Here is a 12,938-nt window from a genome sequence, read left to right on the forward strand (position 1 = left end):
GTGGAGCCTGCTTAAGATTCTCTCTTTCTCTCTCTCTGCCCCTCCCTCCCACTGGCGGGCTGTCAATAAAATAAAAAAATAGGGGCACCTGGGTGGCTCAGCCGGTTGAGCATCTGACTCTTGGTTTCAGCTTAGGTCATGATCTGACTGTTTGTGGGTTCGAGCCCCACACTGGCATTGACAGTACAGAGCCTGCTTGGGATTCTCTCTTTCGCTCTCTGCCCCTCCCCCGCTCGCTCTCTTTCTCTCTCTCAAAAAAAATAAATAAACATTTAAGATACCAAACGTTAATATCTTAAATAAACGTAACTTCATTTCATTTAAAAAATTTTTAAAGGCAGAGGGGAGAGTGGCTTGGGTTCTTGTGACTCCAGAGCCCAGCAGGGGTGCCGCAGGGGGCGTGGCCAGCCCTGGAGGCAGATTACCTCACACAGCCCGTGGGACTTCCGAGACAAAGCCTGGCACTTTGGAGAAATTCCATGGATTGCCTTTTGGGTGATACGGAGAAAGAGCTGAAGGTGGGGTGGTCTCTGACCAGTCCGTCTCCCTGAGCTGTAGGGACCTCAGCACCCCAACCACCATCATCACCCTCACAGTGGCCCATCCAGAAGGCGTAGCGGGCTCAGAAGTCCCTCTCAGTCTCCTGTTTGCCTTGCTGAGAATCAGTTTGCACAATGAAACACACCTTCTCTTAGTCTTAAGCAAGATGGGTAGGGATCAGGTAAACTCAGAGTCCCAGGAGGCCCTGGGGTGCGGAGTGGGGGTGCTGGGAGCAATGCTGGGCTTGCCCCTTTCTTTGCCCCAAACTCACTTAGTCTTTGGGCCCCTTCCTCTCTCCAGCCCCCCTCCCCCACGCCCCCCCACCGCCCCCAAAGCCTCAATCTTAAAACTCGGCTCCTCTGTGTCAAGGCCAGCATGGTGCTAACCTGCTTGGCACAAAGCAGCCTCAAGTGACCGGGACCACGACTACCCCACAGTCCCAAGTTACAGACGTGGAAATGAACGCTAAGAAAGAAGTAGCCGCTAGCCTCTAGCCCAGAACCAGCCAGAGTCTTGGGACTCCAGACCACTTATCTGTCCCCGCCCCCACACACCCACAGTTCACAGCGGGTAGTATCCCCAGAGAAGGACAGGAGCTGGGTCTCTCCATACCCTCCCTAAGGGACCAAACGGAAATGGAGACCCACCTGGTTCAGCTCAGCCCTGGAGAGTGCTGGAAGCCTGAGGCTGCTTTAGGAAGGCCTAAGGGCCGCTCCCTTCCTGACCTCTGACTACTTCCTGGGCTTGGGAATGGGACACACCTGGCAGGGCCACACCCCGGGGGCAGATCGCAGCCTGTTCTAGAGGTCACCAAAAGGAGTGGAGAGGCCCGGGGTTCAGCGTCACCACCGCTCCCCCCACCCCCACCCCGGGCAGCGCGAGGCCCATCCCTCAGGAGGGATGGGCCTCTCGGGGCCACAGCAGAGAAGCTGCTGCGGCCAGCGGCCGACCCGCTGGGCTTCTGAACAGCCAGACAGGACAAGGCATGCACGGCGCTTCCCAGTCTATGAAGTGGGTGCACCCAGGAGAAGATAAGAGACTCCTTGAACTCGGGGCCAGGTCCCATGGCTCCCTGGTGTCCCAGTGATGGACAAATACAAATTGTATATATTTAGATCCCACAACGTGATGCTGTGATACACGTACACACCGTGAAACGAGGACCACAATCAAGCTAACACATGTCACCTCACAGTCACCCTTGCGGATAAGGACGCTTGAGATTTACTCTCTCGGCAGATTTCAAGTCTGTGATACATGGTTAACGGTAGTCCCCGTGCCGTTGCACGAGGTCTCCAGAACTTACTCTTCCTATAACTAAAAGTGTGGACCTTTTGACCAACATCTCCCCTTCTCCCCCACCCTCCCCAACGATAATTTTTTGAGTACCTGCCATGTTCTAGGCCTTTATATACATTATACAATGGCTTTGTATCCATACCACCGTGTAACCCTCGCCAAAACTCTGTGAGGGACGATTATCCCTCTTGTATAAGAAAGGAAACGGAGACCCGGGCTGTCTGAAGGACTTGCCTAAGGGCACTCTGCCCTCGGTGCTGGAGCTGGGCTTTTGCTTTTTTTTTTTTACCACCAAAGCCACCTCTCCAAAAGAGATGCTTCATGCTTCATGTCTACTGACATTAATTAATTAATGTCTGATGTGCTGAGGGCAAATTATTATTACTGAAGGAGCCCCCAGGCAGGATATATGTATCACATGGGCAAGGGGGCCAGAGAGAGACTCCTCAAGGGCTCACTGCCAAATTCTCTCACCATTGCTAATGGAACAAGTTCTTTCCCACATCTCACGCACGGATGCCTCTGCCTGGACCGGGCTTCCTGACCTGAAAAGGCCCCCAAGGCCATGCTAACCCATCACTTCCCCCAGGGAGCCTGCCCTGCCCCCCTCGGCTGGTAAAGGGCCACCTCTGGGCTTCCCTCTGTCACAGCCTGGCCACGCTCTGCTGTCATCAGTGGTGTGTCCCTCCCTCTGTCTCCCCATCGGCCTGCGGGCACCTAAGGACAGGTCCAGTCTGACTCATCCCAGTATCCCCAAAGTGCCAGGCTCTGGTCCTTTCCATCACTGCCCTGATGCCACCTCCCGCACACAAGGAGCCTGCTCCTGGAGAATGGCAGGAGCTCGCAGGTCTGCGGCCAGGGGAGCTGGCAGAGCACCCAGCCGACAGCACCATCTGTCCCTGGAGACACAGGACAGGGCAGGCACGAGGCAGAGGTGTCAGTTTCTCCGCTCGGCCAGGTCGGCCCAGGGCAAGGAGAACAGCCATGGCACCCGGGCCCCTGCCCAGCTGTAACTTGGGCTCAGACAAGACTTTGAATTCTCTAACTAGCTCCGAGTGGCTCAGGGCTAGAGCCTTGGTCTTCTTATATGTCACACCAGACGAATACCACTAGCCCAGCAGAGCTACTGAGACGTTTAACTGTGTCTGACACGTGGCAGGTACCCAACAACGAGTTAGTTTGTACCACCTCGTCCAGCCAACTGACCCTGGCTTTGAAACACTAAGGGAACTGAAGTCCAGTAGAGATGAAAAGAGAAGGACCAACGTTTACCACGGCCAGTTGTGTGCCAAGCTCCGCACTCCTCCCAACTCTTTAATCTTGCCAACGATCTAGCAAGATCGACAGGAACAGACCTGGTTCACGGATGAGGAAGTGAAGGCCTACAGGGTGAAGACAGTCAGTGTCCCTAAAGTGAGCTCTCCAGACTCGTGAGCAGCTGTCCAGACATGCTGGCGATACTTGGCCCGGCCTGGACCAGACACAGGTCCCCAGACCCTGGTGTGTGTGAGGTGGAGGCAGGTGATCAGCCCCAAATCTGCATTTGCCAGTGCGTGAAGCTCGGCTGTGATGGGGTGGGTCTGAGTGTGACAGTGAGGCCACTTTCTGGACGCACAGAGTTTCCAGATGTCGCCCTGGCCAGGAGAGGGGCTGGAAGAGGGGTGTCTTGGCCTGGCAGGTAGGGATGCCAAATCTCGCGCCAGCCGTACGGGCCCAGGTACAGCATCTCCCTTCTCCGTGCCTTGTCTGTACCAGCGTGCCGGGCCTATCGCCACCTTCCTATTGTGGGCGGTCAGGGTGTGGATGGGAAGGTGGCGAGGACCTTCATGGCTCTGGCCAGACAGAGAGGAGCCATGATGATGTGTTTCCCTAGGTCTCTGAGCTTCTCTGAGCACAGTGTGCAGGGACTATGTACCTTGGCACTAAGTCTGGGACCAGCACGTCCCCAAGGACCACACAGGCTAGCAGGCAGGACAATACGACTGCCAGCACTCCAAACCCCAAACCCTGCCTATAAGGGCCGGACCCCCAGCCTGCAGCACATCACACCCTTACCTCGGTCCCTTCCACGCTCACTCCTGTCCAAGCCACACCGGCCTCCACTCGGTAGCTCAGATGCGCCGAGCCCCCTCACACCACGGAGCCTGCAACTAACTGAATGCTGTTCCCTCTGCCCGGAATGCTCTTCCAGCTCTTCCTCTGGCCGTCTCCTCAACTGCTAGGTTTCTGCCTCGTTGTCGCCAGCTCAGAGAGCCCTCCCCTGAACCTCTCTCGTTACTCTTGCCCAGCTCCCAGTTCTCCAACAATCTGGGCTTAATCTCAGCAGTGCCACTTAAGAGCCGTGTAATCCCAGGCAGACGACTCGACGCTTTCTCACTGTGTCTCCACACAGCAGCCTGGGTTCATCACAGAGTACTCAGTACCGGCCACGTGCTAATCCCTGTGGAGGCAACAACTGCAGTCAGCACAGTATCCTGAGGAGACGCCGTTAATTCTGGGAGCAGGCAGGACGCAGATCGGAAGGGGAAATGATGGCTGAGCTGGGTGTTGAAGGATGAAGAAGAGCCCTCCAGACTACAACCACTAAGGGTGTCTGTCCGTGGCTGAGACCAGGGTTCGCGTGGGGCTCCTGAACAGGCTCAGACTAAGTGTCTGAGTCTTGCCTCTTCTTCCAGGAAGCCTTCCGGGCGCAACAGTGCCCTTCTGAGCTTTCATAGTCACTCATCCGTCCGGTAGCTTCTGCCCTCATACCATACGATAGGCACATCATTTTATTCCTGCGGGTCTCCCCTCCTCACCACACAGCGGGGTCCTCCAGGCAGACAGGCCCCTGCCTTTCACTGTCAGGACCAACCTCAAGACGGTACACAAGCCCTTCACCAAAGTCCTGAACCCCGGGATGTCAAGGCTGGGAACCTCAGAGAACAACCAGAGATGGGGAGCCATGGGGTGAAGAAAGGATTCTAATCCAGGGGTGGCCAAGCATTGTGCCTAAAACCTCCTCATACCCTGAACTAGACCCTCAGTGAGGCTGGGGGGCTGGCTGGGCCGGGGAAGAGAACCTCCAGCTGTCCTCAGGTTCAAGGTGAAGCAGTGGGATCACTGCCAGGGCTTGGGAGCAGCGTGTAGGTTGGTGGACACATGAGCATGTGCGCAGATACCCGTGGCTCTTTCTGATCTGCCACCACCCTGTTGGCAACACTACCAGAGTGCAGGGCTCCTCAGGGGAGCTGGGATAAACAGCCCCATCACCTTCCCCAGAGTAAATAAATTTCCCGGGAGGTGACCTTGACCGGGCTAGAACGCAGGCTGAGCAGAGGTTCCCAGTTTCCCACTAGGGCTCCAGCGGATCCCTGCCAGACCAGGAGCGTGGGACTCAGTCCCCAGTACAGTCTGACACCTCGGTGGGGAAGGAGAGGGTCTCCACTCAGGGAGGCAAGGACTGAGACAGGACAGGAGGACCTTCCCGGCACCAACCGACAGGCAAGCAGCGTTCCTCCCTCACACCCTGCTCCCCAAACTGGGCAGCAGACTCACTGCCTCATTCATTCATTCATCCACGTGTTTCGAGAGCCCGCTGGGTACCCAGTGGCAGGTAAGAGCCAGAACCACCGAACTCCAAAACGCCCGTGTCTGTAGTGTCACAGGATACTGACAAGGGCCCCCAAAGCCTGTGAGGCAAAGCTTACGGGTTATCTGAGGCCTCCCTTCTGTTCCCAGTCAACCTGGCTTTCTTTGTCCCCAATGGGTTTTTTGATTTGCTTGCTTTTCATTAAAAACAGCTTTGGTAACAACCCAGAAAATCATCCCAAACCGTCCTATATCTCCCAGGGAACTAAGAGAATTCAGGAAAAAACAGATCTGCGTGCAGGAGATGGTCCACAGGTGGCAATCAAGGCTTGAGTGTTCTCAGCCGGCACGAGGTCCCCCATGCCACCTCATGAGCCCAATTCCACCCCCATACTTACCTCCACTCCCCGGCTCAGGAGAGCGGGCAGGAGAGTATTGGGGAAGCAAAAGGCTGCCTGGGCTCAGACTCGGAATGTGTGGGCTGGAATCTCACTCTGGGCTTTTGCTGGGCTGAGCCTTGGGCTCCCTAAGAGCTCAGATTCTGGAGCCAGATTGCCTGAGTTCAAATCCCAGCTCTGCCACCTCCTGCCAGTGTGATCCTGAACCTGGGCAAGTCCTCAACCCCTCTGAGCCTCAGTTTCCTCATCTGGGATATGGGGATGATACCTGTACCTACCTCGCAGGAAACGGAATGAATTAATATATACAAAGCATTTGGTATCATGCCCAGTGTGGCCAGCACTATGTACAGATTTGCTACTATGATACTGTTATCTCTGTAAAATGGTGATGATGATACATCCCTTCTCCACTGCCTTCTCCCCAGTTATTGATGGGGATCAATGGGGAAAAAGTCATGAAGCGCCCAAGACATAGCCTCGCCTGGAAAACGCTCTCTGCCCCGTGCTCAGGAGATGGGACCTTGCTTCTCAGATCCCACCCTTGGCCTCACTGAGAAGCTGCCTGTGCCCATTCATTCGTTAGGCACTGTCCGGGACCCTGACTGTGCTCAGCCCTCCGCCGGGCACACCAAGAGCAGCCTCATGGAACTCACTGGCTGGTGGGAGAGATGGGCACTAACACAAAGGCTCCCTGTGTCCTGAGAAATCTAGCAAGGCTTTCTAGAGGAGACAGCATCTAAGCTGAGATCTGAGGGCCCGGAAGGAATTTTCCAGGGGGCAGAAAGAAGCTGGGGGCCACCCGAGCAAAAAGCACAGTACGGACCACAGCACAGAGAGGAGAACAAACGTGGTCAACTGAGGCAGTGGCAAGCAGTTCAGTATGGCCACCACGCTGAATGCACAGGGGTGGGGAAGGAAGGATGAGGGGGGAGAGGCAGCCAGAAGCAGAGTACCAAGATCCTCTGGTAGCAGGTAAGGAATGTGAACGTTGTACTGAAGGCAGCCGGCTGAGCAGGTGGGGAATAATCACGTGTCCCTGTTAGAAGCATCCCTCCAGTGGAGGACGATTGGAGGGGCCGGCTGTGGAATCGGGGAAGCAGGGAGAAGGTGTCCTGGGTGGTGAGGGTGCCGAGGTCTGAGGTGAGCGGCCGTCATGCAGACAGAGGGAGGGGATAAGTAAGAGATGTATTCACCCCTGCCCCTTTCACAAAAGGCATTCCTGAAAACATCCTCAGAGGATACCCACTCTATGCTCAGCACAACCCCTGCCAGTCATTTCACCAGATCAAAGGATCCCGCCAGGCGGTGATGAACACTTGGGTCTGTCCCATGCCTCAGTATCTAATCTCAGCTCCAAAGTCCCCGTTAAGACATTCCAGGGAAACGTGGTCTTGCCAGGACACCTTGCAGAACGCCTTTCCAACAGCCCACGCCTGGTCCTAAGCTTGCTCTCTGAAAGAGGTTATTGTCCCTGAGAATCCCGGGCTTGGTCCTGCCACACCCTCGCCCACTCACACACCCCCTCCCCAGCCCTGTAACATCTCTCAGAGTCAAGGCCTTCGAGCCCTGAACTCCAGCGCGACACACAGCCACGGAGCTCAGATGTGCAGCAGACACACGCACAGGACTCCGCTGGGAGAAACCCACACCCACCCCCAGAATAGAATTCCAGACGCAGACAGCGTCCAGCGCAGACACAGCCAGCCCTCGGGGGAGCTAACGGCCCCTGGGGTTGGTTTGGGGACTGTTGCTTCTAATAAACCAGCCCAGGAGTTCTGCCATTCCTCCTTCAAAGAGAGCTGGAAAGTGGTCCGTGGAAAATGAGAGAGAAGCCATAGAACTTCTGACTTAAACTGGAAACTTCAATCTTCTCTCGGGACCACCCCCACCCCCGCAACCTCCAGCCCCCTCTCCTTTGCCTCCGATCAGCCCCCAGCCCACCGCCCTCCATACCCTTCGCAGGTGATTTCCGACATTCTGGATCATTGCGGCGAGACCCCACCAGCTGGTCACACCGTTGGTCGCACCCTCTGAGAGAGACACTGGTAACCTGAGCAACAGCCAGGCTCTGGCTCCAAATGAAGCCTGTCGGCCTCTCCTCCTGCTCCTCCTCCGGAGCTCCCGCCCCTCCTGAGCCCAGCTGTTATCATTGAGTCCTGCCCGTCCTCACACTGCCCTCTGCCCCCCTCCTCCCAGAGCACCCCCTCCCAAGGCTCCTGTGCCCGCCTGGTGGAGAGGAAGGAGACAGGCTGCCAACTGGGCCCCAGCCATGTCAGGGGGCCCTGTGCCCGCCCACTGGGCACCTAGCCGGACTTGCACTTCGCTTCCAGCCACAGCCAGACTTGGTCGCTTCCAGCCCACTTCCAGCCCCTGACATCCTTCTCAGGGGGTCTCTCGGCTCCAGGGTCCTTTCTAGGGGGCCGGAGTTCCCACCTTCCCATCCCCAGCCAGTTAGCCTGGCCAAATGGTCACCAGGTTTCCATCTGTCCACAAGGGGTCAGGCTGGAAGGTGGCAGGAGGCCAGGGAACTGCCAGCAGCCTCCCGGAGAGACACCAGCCCCACCTGCTAGGACTCTTCACCCTTGGGAGTGCTGCCCCCAAGTGCAGCCCAGTGCAGCTACTGGCCAGGGAAAGGGCACACCGCCTCATTTCCTTACAATGAGCGATGCGACTTTTCTTAAAGTGGCATCTGCTAAATCTCACCTCATTAGCTTCACAGGCTTCAGCCCCCGCCCTGGGCACCCGCCCCGGGGCCCTCCATAGCCACTACCAACTTAGAGACCACCCAGATTTTTCCCTTCTCCCTCTCACTTCTGCAAGAGGCTTAACGAGGAGGCCTTGACGCTGACATTGGACTTTTCACGACGGGGCCATAAAATAAAGTCCTCGGTGGCTAAGAGAAGAAGGTACGCGAGAGCCAGGCAGAGGAGCTGGGGTGGACGGATGGATGGGGAGTAATAATGAGCACCTCACAATAACCAAGCACCGACTGTGCGCCAGGCCTGGTGCCGGTCCTCACTCCAACCCCACCGGAAGGTCCCTTGGGGAGGGTAGGTGACACGCCCCAGGTGGCACGGCTATTGAGTACAAAGCCACGTTGGAACACAGGTCAGCCGGATCTGAAGCCTCTGCCCTTCACTGCCTCTAGCTCATTCCCCACACACCTGATGATATCTCCACCGCCCCCCCCCCCCGCCCCCGCCCCCGGGCCTAAGACACCTGGGTTCTGGGCCTGGTTCTCTCACCAATGTGCCGTATGACTGTCAACAAGTTCCCTCCTGTCTCTGGGCCTCCCTGCTCTAGGATTCAAGGGCTTTAATGTCCACCCCTGTGAGCTCAAGGCTTCCCCTGAAATAACAGACCCAGCAGTCCAGTGTCACCAAGCGAGAAATTAAAGTCACACCTTAAAAGACAGCAAGATGGTCCAAGGAGGGCACGGAGGGCTGGGGCAATCTAGGAGGCTTCCTGGAGGAGGTGGTGCTCTCTGGCCTGAAGACTGAATGGGTTTGGATAGGCTGAGAAGAGAGATGAGATAGAAGGCCTAACAGGAACAGAACAGGATGCAGTAATAGGCAGTAAGGATTCTCATCTTGCAGGAAAAAAAAAAGCTGGGAATCTGTCGAGGAGGACCTTGAATGCCAGGCAACAGGGCTGGGGCTTCAAGAAGCTCTGAGAATGAAGAACATGTTCCACATGCTAAAAGCCACGTGAAGTGAACAGGATAGGAATCATGAGACCTCCCTCAACTGGTAAGAAAAACAGCCCAGAGAAGGGAAAGCTCATCTCACTGGATCCAGGCAGGCGGCCAGGGCAATTCAGGGCCCCGCTGTGCAGATGAAGGAATGGAAACCCAGAGAGGTTCTGATCCCCAGCCTGCCCCCTCCCCAGCAGTCCATAATGTCCCAGACTCACTGGACTCAGTCTGGTACCCCCACCTTACAGAGGGATACACTGAAGCCGGGGATGAAAAGTGAGCTACCCAAAGTCTGCGAGAAGTTGTCTAGAATCACCACCCCTGACCCCTGACCACCCCACCCCACAGCAAGGCACAAAATACAAGAGACTTCAGTAAGACTTATGAGAGGCACTCCAGCAAGGTCGAATCAGTATACTGTCAGGAACAAGCAACAGAGAACCAGAGCTCTCTGCAGAGAAAGAGAAAGGTCTCTCTCCTCTCTGCTCTTTATTATGGAACTGACTCGTGTCTCTCTGGCAGTTCTGTCGGGTCCTTTACTTCAATGAATATTTCCATAGGGATCTGCCTCCCCTTCCCAACTCACTCGGGAGCCCCCTCAGGGCTGACACCATATCTTACTCATCTCTGTGCCCTCTCCCATCAGCCCCCAGACCAGGGCCCTAAACATAGGAAACATGCCACGTGCCTAGATGAATCACAGTCCTGGAAAAGTGGATACAGAAGAGGTCTTAAGTGATAGTGAGGTCGGTGGTCCCCAAACTTCAGCCTGCAGTAGAATCGTGTGAAGGGCTTTTTAAAATTCCGACTGCAGAGCGCCTGGGTGGCTCAGTTGGTTAAGCGTCCAACTTGGGCTCAGGTCGTGATCTCATGGTCAGTGAGTTCGAGCCCCACGTCGGGCTCTGTGCTGACAGCTCAGACCCTGGAGCCTGCTTCGGATTCTGTGTCTCCCTCTCTCTCTGCCCCTCCCCTGCTCATTCGCTAGTGCGCACTCTCTCTCTAAAATAAATAAACATTAAAAAAAATTTTTTTAAATAAAATTCAGATTGCTGGGCCACATCTCCTGTAAAGCTCCAGGAGAGCCCAAGAATTTGCATTTCTTTATTTTATTATTGTGCTTAATGTTTATTTTTGAGAGAGAGAGAGAGAGAGAGAGAGAGAGAACAAGCAGGGGAGGGGCAGAGAGAGGGAGACACAGAACTGGAAGAGGGTCCAGGCTCCACGCTGTCAGCTCAGAGCCTGACACAGGGCTCGAACTCACGAACAGTGAGATCATGACCTGAGCCGAAGTCAGATGCTTGACCAACTGAGCCACCCAGACGCCTCGAATTTGCATTTCTAATAAGATCCCAAGTGATACTGACGCTACTGGTCCAGGGACTATAGTTTGAGAGCCAGTGAGCTGGGCCAGCCCTCCCATTTTCCAGCTGGGGTGGATGAGACCCAGAGATTGTGGGACAGCTCTTGACTGTACATCACTCTTATCATCACTGCCATCGTCATAGCTCTCCTCACACACCCTGGGCAAGCACGTCATAGAGGTTACCACCTTCAGGACTCATCCTAGGAGGAAGGTACTATGATTATCATTCTCCTCCAGAGGAAAACCGGAGGCAAAGCGTCATTTGTCCCAAGGCATGCACTTGATAAGAGTTAGCCTAAGGATCTGAACTCTGATCTAAGTCTAGAGCCCACAAGTGTAACCACCACTCCACACAACTGCCTACAGCTTATGCTGACCAAGGACTTCTCTAGAAGTTCTCAAATCTTGCAGGCTCATTTCTGGTGTGGAATGAGCTTGCGGTGCCCATGGCCCAAAGGCATGGTCCTTAAGTGAGCCTCTGGGGACTCCCATGTCTAGGGAAAGCCTGCTTTTCAAGCCCCAGGAACCCTGAGTATTTTCCGCCACAAACACTTCTTTTCCCACGTGACATCCTTCATCTGGCCCCACAGATGGGGCCTTCCTGGCTAGAAGACAAATGTCTGCATTAATTCTTCAGCTGTACCACCCCACTCGGTGACAAAACACAGTGGAGTCACCTCCATTTATATGCCACAGTGTTACTGGGTTGTCACTTTCTGGCACGGGTCTGTCTCTCCCATGAGACTGGGAACTCACACGGACAGGGAGTTGATCTGAGTCACCTGAGTCCTCAGCACAGGGTCTGTCCAGAACAAGAGTTTAGTACTGATAGGAAGGAAGGAAGGAAGGAAGGAAGGAAGGAAGGAAGGAAGGAAGAAGGAAGGAAGGGGGGAGGGAGGAAGTCAGTCAGGAAGTGGTATAGGGTCAAAGGAGGGAATGAATGAATGAATACATAAACAAACTCCCAGGAATTCCCTCTTCTGCCTTTCCAGATAGGACCACAGACTCTCTGGGGACCTCTGACATCATCCACTCCAACTCCCACTTTCAGAACTGCCCTAGCTGAACCCCTCCATGGGCTAGAACCTAGAGCTCTCTCCTGCTCCAAACACACATCTACTACCCCAGGCTCCACTTATCTACATCCAAGATTGAAGGGCTCACTCCGTCTAAGACTGCTGAACAATCAAAGAACTCTAATAGTCACAAGGATCTTGCTAGTACCCCATGATCGTGGCTCTGGGTCACCCAGAACGCGGCTGCTCTCCTGGCCTGACAGAGGGCAGAGAGATGGGAGCACATGTCCTGTCCTCTACCGGGCCCTGGCCTCCCCATCCAGACTTATTTCTTCCAATAGTCTCAAGCCATGAAAAGAGCTCCCAACTGTCCCCTCACACACCTGGGGCTTCCTTTGTTCCTGCTGTTCCCTGATGCCCTCTGATAGCTCTACATCCCAACCCTGGCCCCCATCAAGCCTGGCTCAGATGGCATCACCTCCAGGAAGTCTTCTGAGCTCCTCCTAAGTGAAAATTCCATCCTCCTTCTCAGTACCCTCTCCACACACACAAACACACACGCACACACGTCACAGCGCTTTCTCTCTCTCTCATACTGCTTTTTCTCTTAAGTTGGGCTGATTTGTGCTAATTTCTCCTTCTTGACCTTGAACGGCTGACATCAGGGATGGAGTTGATTCATCAGAGTATCCTGCCCCCACCAAACACTCAGGGCCTCGAACATAGTAGATGCTCAGTATAAGTGTCCCAAGAATGAAGGAATAATTGAATGTGAAAGAACAAGGGAGTGTGTGAGTGAATGAATGGGAATAAACACACGCGTACATGAATGATCAAATGAATGAATGAATGAATGGATGAAAGAATGGATGAGTGCAGGAATGTCATTCTCTCCTATTCGCCAGTCTAAAGACTCCAGTTCCTTCTGGGGGCCCCTTCGGCTTGGCGTGGCAGAATAAAGGAAGTTTTGAGATAAACAGAAGGGGGACAGGAGGAAGGAACAAAGCAAGGAGGCGGTGATACAGGAAGTAGAGGTGACATCAACATTCCTCCAA

At 54.8% G+C, this 12,938-nt stretch overlaps 1 protein-coding gene across 3 annotated transcripts in view; it reads right to left on the reverse strand.

The window, feature by feature from the left end:
- The window catches only part of ACOT11 (acyl-CoA thioesterase 11), a 67,527-nt gene that overhangs the window by 39,048 nt on the left and 15,541 nt on the right, over positions 1 to 12,938 (reverse strand). Inside the window, exon 1 of one of the 3 annotated variants that reach the window (XM_047871367.1) lies at positions 1,188 to 1,311. The exons of the other annotated variants lie outside the window; for them this stretch is intronic. The gene's annotated coding sequence lies outside the window, so the exon portion shown is untranslated. Of the gene's footprint in view, positions 1 to 1,187; positions 1,312 to 12,938 lie in introns of those variants that run through there. 3 annotated transcript variants of the gene reach the window in all.

Source organism: Prionailurus viverrinus, chromosome C1 (assembly GCF_022837055.1).
Source record: "Prionailurus viverrinus isolate Anna chromosome C1, UM_Priviv_1.0, whole genome shotgun sequence".
Classification (NCBI taxonomy): Eukaryota; Metazoa; Chordata; class Mammalia; order Carnivora; family Felidae; genus Prionailurus; species Prionailurus viverrinus.